Raw genomic sequence first — 12816 nt, forward strand, 5'->3', positions numbered from 1 at the left:
CATGTGTCTCTTTCTCTTCTGGCAGTTCTGTTTTCAGTTTTTTAAGGAATCTCCACACTGTTCTCCATAGTGGCTGTACTAGTTTGCATTCCCACCAACAGTGTAAGAGGGTTCCATTTTCTCAACACACTCTCCAGCATTTATTGCTTGTGGACTTTTTGATAGCAGCCACTCTGACTGGCGTGAGATGGTACCTCATTGTGGTTTTGATTTCTATTTCTCTGCTAATGAGTGATGTTGAGCATTTTTTCACGTGCTTGTTATCCATCTTTACATCTTCTTTGGAGAAATGTCTGTTTAGTTCTTTGGCCCATTTTTTTGACCGGGTCACTTATTTTTCTGGTATAGAACTGCATGTGCTGTTTGTGTATTTTTGAGATTAATTCTTTGTCATTTGCATCGCTTGCTGTTATTTTCTCCCATTCTGAAGGCTGTCTTTTCACCTTGCTTATAGAGTCTTTCATTGTGCAAAAGCTTTTAAATTTAATTAAATCCCATTTGTTACTTTTTGCTTTTATTTCCATTATTCTGGGAGGTGGATCATAGAGGATCTTGCAGTGATTTATGTCAGAGAGTGTTTTGCCTCTGTTTTCCCCTAGGAGTTTACAGATTCTGGTCTTATATTTTGAGTTTTGAGTTTATTTTTGTGTATAGTGTTAGAAAGTGTTCTAGTTTCATTCTTTTATAGGTGGTTGACCAGTTTTCCTAGCACCACTTGTTAAAGAGATTGTCTTTTCTCCATTGTATATTTTTGCCTCCTTTGTCACAGATAAGGTATCCATAGTGCATGGATTTATCTCTGGGCTTTCTATTTTGTTCCATTGATCTATATTTCTGTCTTTGTGCCAGTCCATTTAATTTAGAACAATGTTTCTCAAACCTATCTGCATGATCATAGCACCTGGGGAAATTTACAGAAGTGTGGTACATGAGTCCTACTCTAGATTGATAAAGTCTTTCAAGGGTTGAGGCCATAAAAATCATTATTTTTCTAAAATGATACCAAGGTGATTGTAATGGGAAGAGAGGGCTGAAAATCACTGGTGTAGTAAGTGATTCTACTACTATATTTGATAAAAATTCTTTAATTTACTTTAAATGCACTATAGTAACAAATCAATGAATCAAGATGTACATAGAAAAGGAAGGGGCAGGGGTTTGGGCTGACCAGTTAGCATGAAATGTCATAAAGTAACCACGGCTTTCTGTATTCCAAAAATTTTAAGAACTGCTTTGTCCATTTTTTTTTCTTCTACTCCTAGGCACCCTTAGTCTGACTATAAGAATGATGATAAGCTATTTCATTGTTAATTTTAGAAATGGTTTACTATGTATACATGGCCTCAGCACTTTTAGGTTCTTTCTTCCAGAGATGCTCATAAATTGAGTCCCTTCTCCTCTCATTCCCAAGTCAATAAGATAAGAATACCCAACTCAAGGCCCAAAACAGGATTAGAGGCTACCAAACACATCCCAGGGCCTCTGCATTGGAGTTCAAGGCAAGGATGTGAGGCTTCCTGAAATTCTCCTTGAAGCTATGTGGAGACTGTGTGTGGTCAACTGGCTCCTCTCCCTTCAGCACATCCCAAAGCTGTGACATGGGATGGAGAAGGCAAAAACCTTATTTTACTGCTGATATTTTTATTTCTATCTGGTTCCTGTGTCCAATTCATCATGAACAAATAAAAAAAGTTCTATTATCTTTTGAAATCCAGATAAGGAAAACAAAGGATTTGGAAGGGAGAGATGATGGAGTAATGAAGGGAAAGAAGGAGCCAAGGAAGGAAAGAATATAAGCCATTTGGTTGTAGAATCCATGCTGTAATCACTCTCCTCCTCCATAGGATTCAGTAATTTTAAATGAACTGAGTATGAGTAATTGTGCAACACATGGTTTAAATTATCATTAAACCTTCAACCAGTTTAAAAATATGTATGGAAGCACATATTTCAAAGCGATTATTATTTTTCTCCTAATGATAAACATATTGGATTTTTTAAAAATCAGATGAGTTCTGCAACTATAAATGGATTCCCTTTTCCAAACAAAGTTCCTAATGCAAAAACTTTCTTAACTATTATGGTCTTTTATCCAAGATCTCCAAAGCTTTTAACTGGGACTTAGGTTTAAAATTTAGAAAAATCAACCTTCCTTCTCAACCTATAAGTGAAAGTGAAGTTGGTGCCACAGTAAACAGATTTCTTCCTGAATTATTAAACATAGTTATCATGCAAAAAAAATTGTAAAACTAAAAATAAATCATTGTAACAGGGAATATGGAGAATTGACTGTGTATATGCCTACACACACACACAGAGTTTATTTCTATGAACTGATGACAATAATTCAAATACCTTGCTAGTAACAAGATGTGTTTAGATACATGTCCTGAATTTAATAAGTATAATCCATAATTTTCTCTTCATTTTAATTCTGCCTGCCACTGCCTTTGTAGATGACCCTGGGGAAAAGCATTTAACCTCCTCTCACCTTAGTTTTCCTTATATTTAAAATAAGTCTCATAGAATTCGCTGACACCACAGAGACATTTTATTTCCTTCAAGAACTAGTTTACTCTTAATAAAAATGTTCTCTGCACTGATTTTTTCTTGTGACTGCAATAAAAATGTAGAAAGGACTTACTGCAGTACCCTATCAAAACAGGTTTTAAAATAATAATCTGTGAAAATAATGGAAAAGCATTCAGTATTATCCAATCTATGTATAAGCACACTATATTTTTTGATGGAGAATTAACCCCCTTTTTATATGTAAAATATGTTACTTCAGATTCTCCACATTTCATTAGAGTTCACCATACATTATGCTAGCTTGAAATTGTTCCTAGTTAACATTGTTTTCACATAATGGACTAAATCATAGACGAAATTTATTGTGTACTTTGAAATCCTCTGGTTGTATGCCAATTCCTTAAAATTGGTCATAGCTTTTTAAATTTCTTGTGGAATAGACAAGTACAGATATTAATGTACAGCTTGATTTACGATAATCATAATATGGTGGTTCCTATGGCTTCATATATTTAGATTTATAGATTAAATTTATGGGAGGATTATCCCCAGGCAAGGTATATAAAGCTAATATCTGATAAACTAATTCTAGTTTTCTCAATTATGTGGTCATGATATATATTTAGTTGAAGCCAGTGGTCCTTAAACAATAGTATGTAATAATAACATAGGGTTTCCCTAGTGGCTCAGATGGTAAAGCATCTGTCTGCAATGCAGGAGACCCGGGTTCGATCCCTGGGTTGGGAAAATCCCCTGGAGAATGAAATGGCAGCCCACTTCAGTATTCTTGCCTGGAAAATCCCATGGACCACAGAGCCTGGTAGGTTACTGTCCATGGGGTTGCAAAACATAGAAAGATATCAAAAGGAAGATTTGTGGGCAGCAATTGTGTGATTTTATTTAATATGTCTGGATTAGAGCCCAGTAATATGCATTTTGGCAATCACCCTTATAATTTTAAAGCAGATGTATCATGTATAGCAATCTGAAAAATATCACTGTAAGCCACACTCAAAATTACCGGTAAAGATTATTGGCATAAGAAAAGTATTTTCATTAAGATGACTTAAATGGCAATGCTTCATGAATAAAGTCAGTTACATTATCAAGTATTAAATACATTTGTGTAAAATCAAAAGCTATTCTCACTAATCTTCAATTGTGGCTGTTTAGGCAATTATTCAATTAATCATGAATTCATACTTTAAACTGACCTTGATCTATCTCCTAGCTTTACTTATAATATTTCTCTATAAATGAACCTTCATTAGTATGACCTGTATATCTGGGATTTCAAATCTACTTGTCATCAAACCCTTACTCTCAAGTAAAGGGATTTTATTTCCACAGGTAAAGGACTCTTTATTGTAGTTTCCTTATTACACATTTCTGGAGTAATTCTAATTAAGGTATTCCTTCTATTAAAGTCAACAGGGGCACTGGCTTACCAGTAGTGGATTGGGAATCACAAAATTTACTATGATTCCTCTACATGTGAGATTGTCTTCATTTAACTATACTCGGGAATTTTGTTAGCAATATGTACTTATACATTTCAAAATTTAGGAAAATGGTAACTGCTTTTTCTAGAAATGCAGCTACCTGCTATTGAATATCCTCCTGGTTAGCTAGGTAAACCTTTCACTCATTTAATATGTTTTCTTCAAATGAATGGCAGTATTTTTCTACTCTGATTAGAAGGAAGTGAAATGCATCCCCAAATTCTTACCCACAGCGTTTTTTTTTTTTCAAAAGGAGTTAGTGAATATAATACTACTGTAGTATATCTTAAATAATCCAATGATGTTTTATAAATTTTATACTAACAATGGAAACAGTGGCAGACTTTATTTTTGGGGGCTCCAAAATCACTGCTGATGGTGACTGCGACCATGAAATTAAAAGACACTTACTCCTTGGAAGGAAAATCATGACCAACCTAGACAGCATATTAAAAAGCAGAGACATTACTTTGCCAACAAAGGTCTGTCTAGTCAAGGCTATGGTTTTTCCAGTAGTCATGTATGGATATGAGAGTTGGACTATAAAGAAAGCTGAGTGATTAAGAATCAAAGCTTTTGAATTGTGTTGTTGGCAAAGACTCTTGAGAGTCCCTTAGACTGCAAGGAGATCCAACCAGTCCATCCTAAAGGAAATCATTCCTGAATATTCATTGGAAGGACTGATGTTGAAGCTGAAATCCCAGTACTTTGGTCACATGATGCGAAGAGCTGGCTCATTTGAAAAGACCCTGATGCTGGGAAAGATTGAAGGCAGGAGAAGAAGGGGATGACAGAGGATTAGATGGTTGGGTGGCATCACCAACTCAATGAGCATGAGTTTAAGTAAACTCCGGGAGTTGGTGATGGACAGGGAGGCCGAGCGTGCTGCAATCCATGGGGTTGCAAAGAGTTGGACATGACTGAGCGACTGAACTGAACTAAGTTGAAACATAACTTTAGAATTTTTACTTATAAATATTAAATTATTGTTTAATATAACCTTTTCCACAAAATCTATTTTTTAATGTTTAAGTGGTTTCATAACATTAAAGATGGTAACAACTGTGTTATTAAGACCTTTGAAAGTAAAATAATTTTTCTACACAATGTAGCTCTAGCATTGGAAATATAGATAAAAGAACAAGTTTATAAGTGAAATATATCACACTTTTGTAACATTGGAAATCTGATCAAAATGAGTCACAACTTACTTTTGGCTTCAAATGGAAAAAAAGAGATGAGACTGGGTGACTTCAAATAAATTGAGTATATGAAGTATGAGTTTGTTTAAGATTTTTAAGCCTAGATGCATGGTCAGTTTATTCATTATTAATCAAGAATATAATAGTATTCTTCTTCTTTCTATGTGTAACTCTTTCAGGATAGCACAACACAGCTATTCTAAAATATAGGCTAAATGAAAGTTTGACTTTTCATAAAATATTATTTACATAAAACCTTCTCTGATTTATGTAAGGCAACTTATCATCTATTTCACATTAATTTCAGAGCAATGTGTTCATTTATGGAAAAGGAGAGAAATATATAAAAACTGATGACTTATAAAAAGATGTCATAAATAACCAGAGTATAAATAAATCAAAAAATAACTAGGATAGTGAAACATTTAAAATGTTCCATAATAAAGGAAAAAGAATAACTTATGACTTTGAACATTTTCCCTTTGTAAGCAGGGTGGCAAAATCAGAACTATTGATATTAAAAGTTGCCTTTATTTAGTGAATGACTAGCACATTACTCCCTGCTAGTTCCCTTAATAATGATAAGGTAAAGAATACTACAATCTTCTCTGGTGGCTCAGCTGTAAAGAATCCTCTTGCAATGGAGGAGACATGGGTTCAATCCCTGGGTTGGACAAAGCCCCTTAAGAAGGAAATGGCAACCCACTCTAGTATTTTTGCCTGGAAAATCCCACAGACAGAGAAGCCCAGCAGGTTACAGTCCATGGGGTCGCAAAAGAGTCAGACACGCCTCATGACTAAACAACGATAACAAAGAACACTACACGGTATGATAGAATCACAAAACTTGCAGACACATAAAAACAATTTCCATGCATATTATCTATTATTGCTAAACAAGGATAATGCCACTTAATAGAAGGAGACAGAATCTTCAAGGAATCATTTATGTGTTCACAATATCTTCTATTTATTATGTTGTGTCTTTTTATGCTTAAATGAATGATTCTACTTCAGAGAACGTCACTACCATATAAGTGCAATTTTCCTTCTTCCATTTTTGCCATTGAATTTGAACTATGGAGAAGGAACTAGTATTAACAGTCACTTGTTGTTTCAGAGGTCCAGTTGTGTCTGACCCTTTGTGACCCCATGGACGCCATGCATGCCAGGCCTCCCTGTACCTCACCATTCCCAGAGTTTGCCCAAGTTCATGTTCAATGCATCTGTGATGCCACCCAGTCAGCTTATCCTCTGACACCATCTTCTCCTACCTTTGATCTTTCCAGGAAATAGGGATTTTTCCAGTGAGTCATCTATTTATATCAGATGACCAACCTAGAGCTTAAGCATCAGTCCTTCTAGTGAATATTCAGGGTTGATCTCCTTTAAAATTGACAGGTCTGGTCTCCTTGCTGTCCAAGGGACTCTCCGGAGTCTTCTCCAGCACCACAGTTCAGTTCAGTTCAGTTCAGTTGCTCCAGTTCAGTTGTATCCAAATCTTTGTGACCGCATGAATTGAAGCACACCAGGCTTCACTGTCCATCACCAACTCTCTGAGTTTACCAAAACTCATGTCCATCGAGTCGTTGATGCCATCCAGCCATCTCATCCTCTGTTGTCCCCTTCTCCTCCTGCCCTCAATCCCTCCCAGCATCAGAGTCTTTTCCAATGAGTCAACTCTTCACGTGAGGTGGCCAAAATATTGGAGTTTCAGCTTCAGCATCAGTCCTTCCAATGAACACCCAGGACTGATCTCCTTTAGGATGGACTGGTTGGATCTCCTTGCAGTCAAGGGACTCTCAAGGGTCTTCTCCAACACCACAGTTCAAAAGCATCAATTCTTCAGCTCTCAGCTTTCTTCACAGTCCAACTCTCACATCCATACATGACCACTGGAAAAACTATAGCCTTGACTAGATGGACCTTTGTTGGCAAAGTAATGTCTCTGCTTTTGAATATTCTATCTAGGTTGGTCATAACTTTCCTTCCAAGGAGTAAGTGTCTTTTAATTTCATGGCTGCAGTCACCATCTGCAGTGATTTTGGAGCCCCCCAAAATAAAGTCTGCCATTGTTTCCACTGTTTCCCCATCTATTTCCCATGAAGTGTTGGGACTGGATGCCATGATCTTAGTTTTCTGAATGTTGAACTTTAAGCCACTTTTTCATTCTCCTCTTTCACTTTCATCAAGAGGATTTTTAGTTCCTCTTCACTTTCTGCATAAAGGTGGTGTCATCTGTATATCTGAGGTTATTGATATTTCTCCCGGCAAAGGCATCAATTCTCTGATATTGTGCCTTCTTTATGGTTCAGCTCTCAAAACCATACATAATCACTGGGAAGACCATAGCCTTGACTATACGGACCTCCATTGACAGAGTAATGTCTCTGCTTTTCAACACACTGTCTAGGTTTGTCATCACTTTCCTGCCAAGAAGCAACCATCTTCTGATTTCATGGCTGCAGTCACCGTCTGCAGAGTTTTTGGAGTCTAAGAAGAGGAAATCTGTCACTACTTCCACCTTTCCCCCTTCTGTATGCTGTGAAGTAATGGGGCCAGATGCCATGATTATTGATTTTTTAATATTTAGTTTTAAGCCAGTTCTTTCACTCTCCTCCTTCACCCTCGTCAAGAGGCTCTTTAGTTCCACACTCATTCAGTTCAGTTCAGTCACTCAGTCATGTCTGACTCTGCAACCCCATGGACTGCAGCACACCAGACTTCCCTTTCCATCACCAACACCCAGAGCTTGCTCAAACTCATGTCCTTTGAGTCAGTGATGCCATCACACCATCTCACAGTCTGCTGGCCTCTTCTCCTCCTGCCTTCAATCTTTCCCAGCATCAGGGTCTTTTCCAATGAGCTAGTTCTTCACATCAGGTGACCAAAGTATTGGAGTTTCAGCTTCAGCATCAGTCCTTTCAATGAATATTCAGAATTAATTTCCTTTAGGATGGACTGGTTGGATCTTCTTGCAGTTCAAGGGACTCTCCAGAGTCTTATTTAACACCACAGTTCAAAATCATCAATTCTTTGGCACTCAGCTTTCTTTATAGTCCAACTCTCACATCCATAAATGACTACTGGAAAATCCATAGCTTTGACTAGATGGACCTTTGTCAGCAAAGTAATGTCTCTGCTTTTTAATATGCTGTCTAGATTGGTCATTGCTGTCATCCTAGGAGCCAGTTCTTTTAATCTCATGGCTGCAGTCCATCTGCAGTGATTTTGGAGCCCCAAAAATAAAACTTCTCACTGTTTCCACTGTTTTCCCCATCTATTTGCCATGAAGTGATGGGACCAGATTCCATGATCTTAGAGTGACTACATGAATCAAAATTTCAAATTATTTGCAGAAAATGAAAAATGCATATGTCAGAAATTTTCACTATGTGTATTCATTGAACATAGTTCCCTCTGCTGTTAAACAAGTTTATGTGTTAACTACCTTTTTTTTTTTTTTTTAAGCTTATGTGTCTATTTATTTAGAAAATAAAGCCTTTTCTCTTCCTCTTGGGCTTCCCTTGTGGCTCAGCTAGTAAAGAATCTTCCAGCAATGCAGGAGACCTGGGTTCGATCCCTGGGTCGGGAAGATCCCCTGAAGGGGAAGTCTACCCACTCCAGTATTCTGACCCATAGAATTCCATGAACTCTATAGTCCATGGGGTCTCAGAGAGTCGGGCACGACTGAGGGACTTTCACTTTCTCTTGGAGGAATTTTTATCTCTTTTTTGGATTTGCTCTCATGTGACTTCATACTTGAGCAATGTGATAACCCAAACTATACAGAGTGGCTCTGGATATTTTAATGATGATTCATCAATTTTTAAACTTTAAAAAATTATCTTTTCACTTTTCTTATTTCTGTTGATTCTGTCACTGTCTGTCTCTGAAAAAAGTCCAGGCCCTAGGTCTATTATCTTCTAGGGTGTTCACTTCATATTAAAAAAAATAATACTCTGTTTCCTGACATACATTGCCCCACTGTATCCACCCAAGCAGTCATCTTTACAGTTTTGCTGGTCTCAAGAGGGCATGGCAAATGTGTGGCTGTATCAGCTAAACACATTAGGATCCTTAGAGGTTATTGACTTACAGGATATTTTTTATGCAATACAAATAGATCTTTCCAAAAACAGTTTTGTATTCCACTCTCCCCCTTCCAGTTCTCTGTACTTTAAATATAATATATGTATACTATCATTTATCTGAAATTCCAAAACCAAAGCTCTGAAAAAAGTTTTTTGTTAAGTAAGTCACAAACTCACTGGCAGCAAAACCTAATTTGATGTGAAGCTATTTGTCCAATCTAAAAATGAACATTTTGTTGTTAGAGAAATTATGTATTGATCTTGGAATCTTACTCTAGGTATCTCTGAAAGTGATTCACAAAATAAAGCATGCAAAAATCACCTTTCTAAAGTATAAAATAGTTTGAATTATCAAACATAGAAACTTTATGTAAGGAATTCTAGACCCTGTATGATATTTAAGAAGCCTAGCAAAAGTCTTATATGTGTGTTTTCTTAGATGGATGAACTTTTAAAGTCCCTAGCACTTTACTCTTGCATTCTCAGAGTTTAAATTCAACAAATAAAACCTAACTAATGTTATGATAGGTATCAAAGATACAAATATGGTTTGCTCTTGATTCTGGCCTTCATTTGTACTCATGCTAAAGTTTTTGAGTCCTCTTGATTCTTTGAAAACACGATATCTGCAAATTAGGAGGGTTTAAGATTTCAACTATAAAACAAAATTAAGCATTTTGTATATACTTTTCATTAAGTAAATTATCAAAAATAACAATCACTGTATGAGTCCCTAAATTTCTAAGATGTTTGTGTTTCTGTAAGAAGAAAACCAAATTCTTGGAATAGCATTCTCTAGCTTTTCTGAAAGTGAGTGCAAGTTTGTCAACTCCTCTCTATACCCATAAGAACAAGGCACTGAATAGAAGACCCTATGAGATATGCTGGTATTACAACTCTGCTTATTTGAATACTCTGAATCCTTTATATGTACAAGGCTAACCTAAAATGTAAGCATTTAATTAGTTTTCAAACTTTAAAACTGAAAACACAATCCTGTATTTTTCAATTGCCAGATGAAATATTCCCTTCCAAAAAGGGGTGGGGGAGAACTCTTTAGAAATTGAACTATTTTGAGACAGCGGTTATTTTCTTTACTTTCATGATTTATTTTTCTACCTGCGCAAGATTGCCAGTTGTTTTTCTTTGTAAATCCAAATGCCTTATTTGGATTCTACTCCATTTATAGCCACTATAAAAATTGCTTCTACTCTGATTAAAGCAATTTGCAAACGTTGGACATCATTTCAGAAGCATAACATCAATTAGAACGTCAAGATCATATATATTGAGCTGGAAAAATTCTTATAAATTCTGTAATGCAACACTTTAATTTTACAAATGAGGAAACAAAGGTTTTAAAGAATCTTCAGAGAAGGTTTTGATTCTTTTGATCTCTGGCAAATTCAAAATAGATACCTGTCTCCTACCCCAGAGTCTGGAGTTCTCCACATTCCACACTGTTACCCAATTATTCTCTGATCTACTGTGTAAAATGTCCATCTTTCCTTATGTAATATTTCTATATAATAAATTCAGTTCTTATGACTTTCAGTGGTAACGTAAGTCATATCTTAGGTCAAAACTTTCACTTTACTTTCCACATACAGAATGATTTGAGGAACTATAATTCTGCAGTGACAGATTTCATTTTCTTGGGCTCCATATCACTGCAGACAGCAACTGTAGCCATGAAATAAAAAGATTCTTGCTCCCTGAAAGGAAAGCTATGACAAGCCTAGACAGCATATTAAAAAGCAGAGACATCATTTGCCCACAAAGGTCCGTCTAGCCAAGGCTATAGTTTTTCCAGTGGTCATGCATGGATGTGAGAATTGGACTATAAGGAAGGCTGAGAGCTGGAGAATTGAGGCTTTTGAATTGTGGTGCATGAGAAGATGCTTGAGAGTCCCTTGGACTATATGGAGATCCAACCAGTCCATCCTAAAGGAAATCAAACCTGAATATTCATTGGAAGGACTGATGCTGAAGCTGAAGCTCCAATACTTTGGCCACCCGATGCAAAGAGCCAACTTATCCAAAAAGACCCTGATGCTGGGAAAGATTGAAGACAGGAAGAGAAGGTGGCAATAGAGGATGAAATGGTGGGATGACATCATCGATTCAATGGACATGAGTTTGAGCAAACTCCAGGAGGTAGTGGAGGACAAGAAAGCCTGGTGTGCTGCAGTCAATGGGGTCACAAAGAATTGGCCATGACTTAGCAACTGAACAACAACAACAATTTCAAATCTGCAAGAAATTTTCTGTATTGAAAACTTGTAATTTACCAAATATTATGACAGATGATGTTTTCACAAAATGCTGTTGTTGTTCACTTTTCCTGCAAGTGATGCTAAATAATAATGAGCCATGGACAAAGATTCATAACATTGGCAATAAAAAGAGATCAGGAAAATTATATGGTAACTCAAAAGTCCATTAAAATAGTCACAAAGACTTGAGTTAAAATGCCAAAATGAGCCCATGCTTTGATGTGAATCAAACACACAGCAAAATATAAGAGAGAAAAATAGAAAACCCAAACAAAATTGCCATCCATAAAAATAAAGCAACCACATCTGTTACTCCAGAAATGAAATTGAAATGTTGAGCAGTGTTCAAGGCTGTCACTTTGGAGACAACTGATCCAGAGGTCATTATAATATCTGATTCTGAACAAAGGCCTTGAATAGATATAGATCCCTGGGTTGGGAAGAGCCCCTGGAGAAGGGAATGGCTACCCACTCCAGTATTCTGTCTTGGAGAATTCCATGAACTACATAGTCCATGGAGTTGCAAAAAGTTGGACATGACTGAGAGACTTTCACTTTCTTTTAGATATAGATGGAGACAACTCAAAGAGATTAGTAATCAAATCAATTAGAAAATAAATGAATAAATAAACCAATTGCAATGAACAAATATATAAATCACAAGGAATACATAAGGCTAAAAAGGATACTCAAACTATATGTAGCATATACTTATTCCAGATGCAGTTAATTTTATAAAATGAGTAACAAACTTCTATACAAATACTTGTGAAATGAATGAACAGTGAAAATCTAAAGCATGAAATTTTGTAACAAAATTAGCAGAAATGAAATAAGAACAAGTGATATGAAAAAGTGAATTAGAAATCTTAGAAATAAAAAATGTACTTATTTCATAAAATGTCATTAGGATAGCCACAGTCTCTTGGTAAATGGGAAGGTACTGATAATTCCCCATACAGTAACAATTTTAAAAACCTCTATCATATATCTTCAAATAGGCTCTGAATTGGGCAATGGCAGAGTTTTTAATTTGAAAGTATGTTCCTGGCACAGAGAAGGATCAAAATAAGCTCACAGGTAGACACAGCACAATGAATTGAACAACATGAGAAAGAAAGAGAAAATCATTTTAAAAATCAACAAAAATAAAAATATCATACCAAAAATAACTATAAGAAAAGCATAATTTAAATCAGCAAAAGTGCTA

Source organism: Bubalus bubalis, chromosome 1 (assembly GCF_019923935.1).
Source record: "Bubalus bubalis isolate 160015118507 breed Murrah chromosome 1, NDDB_SH_1, whole genome shotgun sequence".
NCBI classification, from domain to species: domain Eukaryota; kingdom Metazoa; phylum Chordata; class Mammalia; order Artiodactyla; family Bovidae; genus Bubalus; species Bubalus bubalis.